This window comes from Dinoponera quadriceps, unplaced genomic scaffold (assembly GCF_001313825.1).
Source record: "Dinoponera quadriceps isolate SergipeBrazil2010 unplaced genomic scaffold, ASM131382v1 scaffold2557, whole genome shotgun sequence".
In the NCBI taxonomy this organism is placed as follows: domain Eukaryota; kingdom Metazoa; phylum Arthropoda; class Insecta; order Hymenoptera; family Formicidae; genus Dinoponera; species Dinoponera quadriceps.
In genome coordinates, this window is record NW_014556571.1 from 1 (window position 1) to 6,728 (window position 6,728).

Below are 6,728 nucleotides of genomic sequence, written 5' to 3' on the forward strand. Positions count from 1 at the left end.
AGCCAGCCGGATACGTGACGTTTTACCGCGAGCGGTCGACAGCCCTAACACCCGAACGATTTCGAAACCGTCGGTACCGAAAATCGTGCAGTTCGAGCCGGTATCCACTAACCCGAGGAGCAAGTCATCGCCGATCTCTATCTCTAAATAGCGCAGCGGGGATCGTTCGCCGGGCTCGTATGCGCCGTAGGACAAGGTTTCCCCGTCCTCGGCCCGCGCGCGGGTCTCGGAATTGCTAGAAGTCGTAGGGACNTCCCCGTCCTCGGCCCGCGCGCGGGTCTCGGAATTGCTAGAAGTCGTAGGGACCCGCTCTACGAACTTTTTCTCGCGTTTCCCGTACACGAGGGACACGTTCTCACGGTATGCTGGCGCTTACCGCAACGATAACAGTGGACCTGAGGGGCTTCGGTACACTCCCATGCGAAGTGTCACCTCCGTCCACAGTTCCAGCACCGTGTCCCTGTCGTGGTCCCCGTTGGCTCGTCCCCCCCGGGGGTTCGCGCCGCGCCTCGAGTCGCGCGCGAGTTATTCGGCGGGGTCGGTCCCGCTTGCTCCCGCGGAGGTTCCTGCACGGGCCGCCGGGGTGGAGGCGGTGTTGGTCTCTGCCGNGGGTGGAGGCGGCGTTGGTCTCTGCCGCCTCTCACCTTGGGGATTCGCCGTCCCCCCCATTCGCGGCTCGGGCAGGTCGTGGGCCGCCATGGACACCGACGACCTTGCGGGGCGCGGCGGCGGCCCGTACGCCAAATCGGGGAACGCCGATTGTTCCGGTGGAGGCGGTGCCCTATATCGGCTCGCCGCCACGTAGCTGCGCTGTACCCGTGTGGCGAGCCTCACTAACGACGCGAAGTTATCGAAGTCGTCCCGGTGCACCGCTATTTGCAGCTTAGGCAGCATATTTCTATGTGCCCTCGTAAGCTGCTCTGAGAGACTCCACGGGGGATCGAGCCGGTTCATCATCACGCGGATGCACGTGACGAAATCCGCGACCGGCTCCTCCTCTCCCTGCGTCCGACGCGATATCTCCTCCCGCAGGACGTCCTGGTAGTCGGGGTCCCCAAAATGTGCCCGAAACGCGCAGCAAAAGTCCGGCCAGGTGCGCCATTTCCCCTGCTCCACCCGAAACCAGTGGAGCGCTATTCCGGTAAGGAGGAATGGGAGACACCGGAAGAGACTCTCGTCCGAAATCGGCGCGATTCCGCGGGCTTCTTCTATCCGCTGCAGGAACGTCTCCGCGTCCGCCCCGCGCTCCCCGGAAAAACTTAGGTTCCACCGTCGCATCTTCTCGTACGCTTCGGCCGCCGAGAGATAGACGCTCTCCCGTGGAGGCGTCTTGACAGCTGGCGGCGGTGGTCGCGGGGTCGACGCCCCCCTCGGGATCGCTCCCCGTCGCGCCGGGCGATACGTGTCCTCCTCGGGTGCCCCTCCGATCGCCTTGCCTCCCTCGACCTCTATTCCCATTTCCCCCGGCTTCCCGGGAAGGTCCGGGAATCCGTAAGACGCAGCGTCGAGCGCAGGTGAGGGGATTGGCGTATCCCCCTCACCCTGCCTCCTCGTGACCCTCTCGTATCGGGTCAGCCGCCCGCGAAGCTGCGCCACGGACCCGTCCGTCCGCAGTCCCCGCACCGCCAGTTGATCGAGCAGCTGGTCGGACGACAGTCCGTGCGTCCACGCCTCGAGGGCCACTCCCTCCGGCGCGTAGCGCAACTCTACCTTCTTATCTTGTTCGGGGGCCGGCATTGTCCGCTCGAAAATTCGCAAAAGAAAAACAAAAAAATTTTGGTCGCGGTCGAGGAAGAGTCCCTACCGCGAGGAAACCGGAAGAAAAGAAAAAAAAACCGTGAAAAACCCGTTCGCCTCACCGAAGCGAAATTAATCCCCGGGTTCTTATTTGCGGGACACCCGGTATCCGATCAGCTGTTCGATCGGTTGTTATTAATCCGCCGCAACGGTCGCGATCACGCGCGCCGAGGTAAACAATCCGTGCGCCGACGACAACCGCTCTTGCTCTCGCGGAGCACGCCGCTGTCGCGATGACAGCACACACCAAAAAAACAACCAAAATTATTTTTCTCTCTCCGCTCTCTGGCTGGAGTTTAGCACCAAGCGACAGCGTGATAGCCGATCACGTGAACACCACGATATTTGTTATCTTAACACTTTACCGACCGGTAGCGGTTCGAACATACTATGCCCTTTCACCGCCCGCTCAGCCGCAGATCGTCCGAGACACCGGCTCGGTTTCGGCCTAGACTGACGCGCGTGAATATATGCGCTTTTCTTAAACTCTGGTAAAATTGTACGCTTCGTGTTATTGTAGGGTAACGAAATTTAATAAAATCTTTTACTTTAATCATATTAGTGTTAAACAATATTTATTTTATCTATTACAATCGTTTTCAGTTTATTATTTACATAAAATATACCATAATCCATATAACAATATTTGTCGAAAAAAGAAGTTGTTTAATATTTTTTTAAACTATGATAGCGCTCGAAACAGTCACCTTTGTGTAGTGGGACGTTGCATTATTTACAAGCGAAACCTGTTCTGCTTAGTTTTTTTTTACTTGCACAAACTCTGCATTGTCATAGGGTTTTTTTACATTGACCGCTGGTCACTATATTTACTAGTTTATGCTTTCTGAAATTTGCCAATCTTCCGGGATGATCAAATCGGGATGTGGTTCTTGTGGGTTCGGAATTAGGTAAATCCTTACCTTGTTCTTCAGTTTCGCAGTCTTCTATCAATGAAAGTGCCGCTTTGTGCAGAAAATTTTTATATGTAATCTTCTGTCCGTTCAGGGTTGTATATACTTTAAAGGAGTTAAAAAGTGCACAATTGATGAAGAACATTACTACACGTTTCGTCCATTTTTTGTTTTCCTAAAAATGGAGTAATAGGACAGATATTGATCGGCGCGATCTACGCCCTTCATATATTTATTATAATCTATTATTGAAATAGGCTTCTGTATGGGGCAATCTGATGTCCTGCTTCTGTTTCTAGATTCCGCCATTTTGTGCAGAATGTATTGTCGTTATCATGTTTACATTCCTTTTGCCATTATTCCATACTTGTAATAAAATATGGCCATTTCTAAGAAATTGATGTTGGCCTCTTGAAAGCTTGACCGTTTGAAGTATTTGAGGAAGACCTCTGTTCTTTCGAATCGTCCCGCACACTCGCAATTTATTTTTTAAAAAAATTTTAGCTGTGTTGACACTATTATAATAATTATCTTGATATATATGGTGCCACATGTTCTTATACGGTCCAATGACCGATAATACTGTCTCTTCTAATTTTTTTCCATCAGCGGCATACACACAAAAGTTGGATACGTATCCTGTACGAGCTTCAGACAGCACTCTAACCAGTATTCCATATTTTGTAAATTTTGCCGGATTATATGTTTTGATTGACAGTCTACCTCACCACGGAATTAAACATTCATCTAGAGACAATTGTTGATCTGGTTTATATACGTTGTTAAATTTTTCCTTGAAATAATCAATGACAGGCTGGATCTTCACCAGCCTATGCGGATTGGGAGAAATATCGTTATTATCACAAAAATGCCAGCTTTGCATTATTTGTAAAAATCTGTTCCAGCTCATAACCTTCGAGAAGAACGGCGTTTCTATAGATGGGTCTGTAGACCAATAATCGTAGAGAACCTCCTTCTTTACTTGTCCCATGAGAATTATTAGGCCTAAAAATTTCTTCATTTCAGTCACCGTGACGTCTTTCCATTTTTTCGTTTTTGATGCAATTCTATATTTTTCCACAATTTGATAATGATATCTATTAGACTCCCTCACGAAGTGCTCAATCAGGTCACTTCCAATGAATAAATTCACAATATCCGTTTTCGGAGGAACTTGGCATAATTTTTACGCCAGAGCTGCCTTCGAAAGGTTCCAAAATTATACTCTTGTCGTTCGTTGACCATGTATCATTGTTGTCTTCAACATTTTTATTCATGTCCTCGTCTTCTGAATCACTGTATATTAGCGGTACAGGACGTCGCTTTCGAATGGTTATACTACTGCTATCACTTTCATCATCAGTTCTACTTGCTGAACGGCAGTCAAGACAATCTGACAGGTCATCGAGATAAAACTCGCCGAGACTATTCTTTCTATTCATTTCTAAAGGCTAAAACTTAGAAAAAAGCACCGATTATCTGAATAAAGAATGCGAAATGCTTGCTACTTGTCAATCTAACATAACCAAATCTAACAGAAAGATCAAAAGTCGATTAATCGACGACCGGTCGGTAAGCGCTGGGGAGCAAACGTCTAATAATCGACGGCCGGTCGGTAGGCGCTGAGAACAAAACGTCGATTAATCGACGGCCGGTCGATAAAGTGTTAACCAACAATTACTTCTTGAGTGCTCCACACTCAGACACCCAAAACACAATCCAAACACAAAAAAACAAATTGTTAGTTAACAACTTGGCTCGCTACCGATCACGCGTCCCCCAGCGATTGCCGCGTGTCTCGAGAGCTTCCGAAGAAAAAAAAAAAATATATAAAAATCTTCCCAACGGTCTCGTTCCAATCGTTGCGACCGTTGGCGACAGCCGAGGAAAATTAATTCCCCCCTCCGAGACGAGATAAGCTAGGAGGAAAACCGAATGTCAAAAAAAACCAATGTCGCGGCTTGACCCAGCTGACGGCGTGACCACCGCAGCACGAAAAGGAAAAGCGACCAATGGGGCCTCACGTTGGGCGCCAAAATTTGCGACCGTTATTCGCGAATCGGCCTCTCCGAGTCGCCGGTGCAACGCCGACGGGTGAACCTCGGGCCGCTAATTAAATCCGGATTTCCACGAGTCCGGGTGGACGCCAGTGGATTCGCGAATCGCACCCATTAACTACGGGCCCCGCGATCGGCGTCGCCGTTCGCGCGTCGGCCACTCGGCCCGAGTTCGTCCCGATCGGGACCGGCAGCTCCGGGGTGATTTTAAGTCTGAAGCCGGGGGGGGGGGGGCCNTCGGCGACCAACACAGGAATAGGAACGAATGAAAAAAACAGAAAAGAAAAAGAACAGCGACCTCGATAGCACTCGCGCTTATTTCGCCCGTCTTTTCTTTGCAGCAAATCGCGTCACAACGATACTATACGAATTTCGCTGGTTACCATGCCACGGCGGACCCGGGACGTCCGCTTTTCGCTTCCGTTAATCGACCGGCCGTCGAGCCAAGGGGCCGAGACCTCGCACGCCACGAAAATCCCAATCACCGAAAAATTAACAATAATAGAATACGGTGAGGCGGCCTTACAATTGCAGGCTCCCGGGCGGCTCGTCCTCGTCGGTAATCCTCTCGCTCACTCTCTCTCTCTCTCTCCCTCTCTCGCTCGTTCGCCCGCTCGCTCTCCCACTCGCTCGTCGCCGCCAAAGGTCCTCCACCTCCGAGACTCTGCCACAATTTCTCACTAATTTTGCTCGACACCACAGCAGAAAGCGCGAAACGGTAGCTCCAATTCTGTTGTCCGATAGCTCCAAAATATTTTTCGACGGTAGTTCTTTCTCCGCGGCAACGACAGCTCTAACTCGTTGGTGACGAAACTCTCACTCCTTGGTAACGAGACTCTCACTAACTCAAAATTCCGTAACCGACAAGGCCGTAACGAACCGCTACCTCTTCCCCCTTCTTTTTCGGCAGCCGAATCTTTGCCGGCGGTGCCCGAGTCGCCTCCGAGCCCGCCGCTCCACCGCCAGTCTTTCCCGGCGCGGTCCCGCGGCTTCGGGCTCCGTTGTCATGAGCGCGACCTCGGCCCGCCGGCCCTACCGTCGTCGAGGGGTCGAAGAGGTAGCCCCGGTGGTGTCGGCAGCGGCCCCTCGTCGGTCATCTCAGAGTGGAGGGCGGCGGGGTTCTTCGTTTGGCGGTCGACGTTCCTTCTTCTTCTCGTTGCCCCCTTGGAGCAGGGTGTACATTCGGTCGGGGCGCGGGACTCACCTCTACCGCTACCGCGCGCCCGCGGCGCGCGGTTTTCGCTAACTCAAAAAAAAACAACTAAAAGAAAAACTAATAACATCAATTCGGCGCGCTCCTATGAGCACGCCACTCGCCTTGCGATACGGCCTTCGCCTTTGGGACGGGCGCTCCGAGCCGCCACGTCACAATACCTAAAACATTCGAACAAATTTCATGGCATGAGCCAATCGATATGCCAACATCATCAACGACATCTCTGATTGTGATTCGGCGATCGTTCATAACCGTTTCTTTCACTTTTTCCACGTTTTCATCGGTTGTTGATGTGCTTGGGCGTCCGCGGCGTTCGTCATCTTCAACGTCTTCATGGCCATCTTGGAAACGCTTATACCACTCGTAAACTCTTGTTTTACTCATAGCAGACTCACCATAGGCTTTTGTTAACATTTCACACACTTTGTTACACTTTTTTTACGCAAAATTTGATACAAATTCTTTGATCCATTTCTTTTAACAGACGAAAATCGCGGAGTTCATAGAAACACGTCTAACCTTAGCGGCTGCCACAGACAAAGTAAACAATGAATACAGCTGAAAATTTTATCACATTTCAGGGGCATGTATACCAACATAATAAAAAAAATTTTGACGATCGGACTCTCCAAACCCGCGAAATTTACAAATTCTCATTATTTTATGAACACACCTCGTATGTGTGCGGGTATATGAGCGAGTAGGTATATGAGCGAGTGAGCGAGTGAGTGAGCGAATGTCTAATAA

The 6,728-nt window shown here is 50.6% G+C and overlaps 1 pseudogene; it reads right to left on the reverse strand.

Annotated features, from left to right (window-relative positions):
• Window positions 1-3,047: 3,047 nt before the first annotated feature.
• Window positions 3,048-6,322, reverse strand: LOC106747850 (annotated as a pseudogene).
• Window positions 6,323-6,728: the final 406 nt, after the last annotated feature.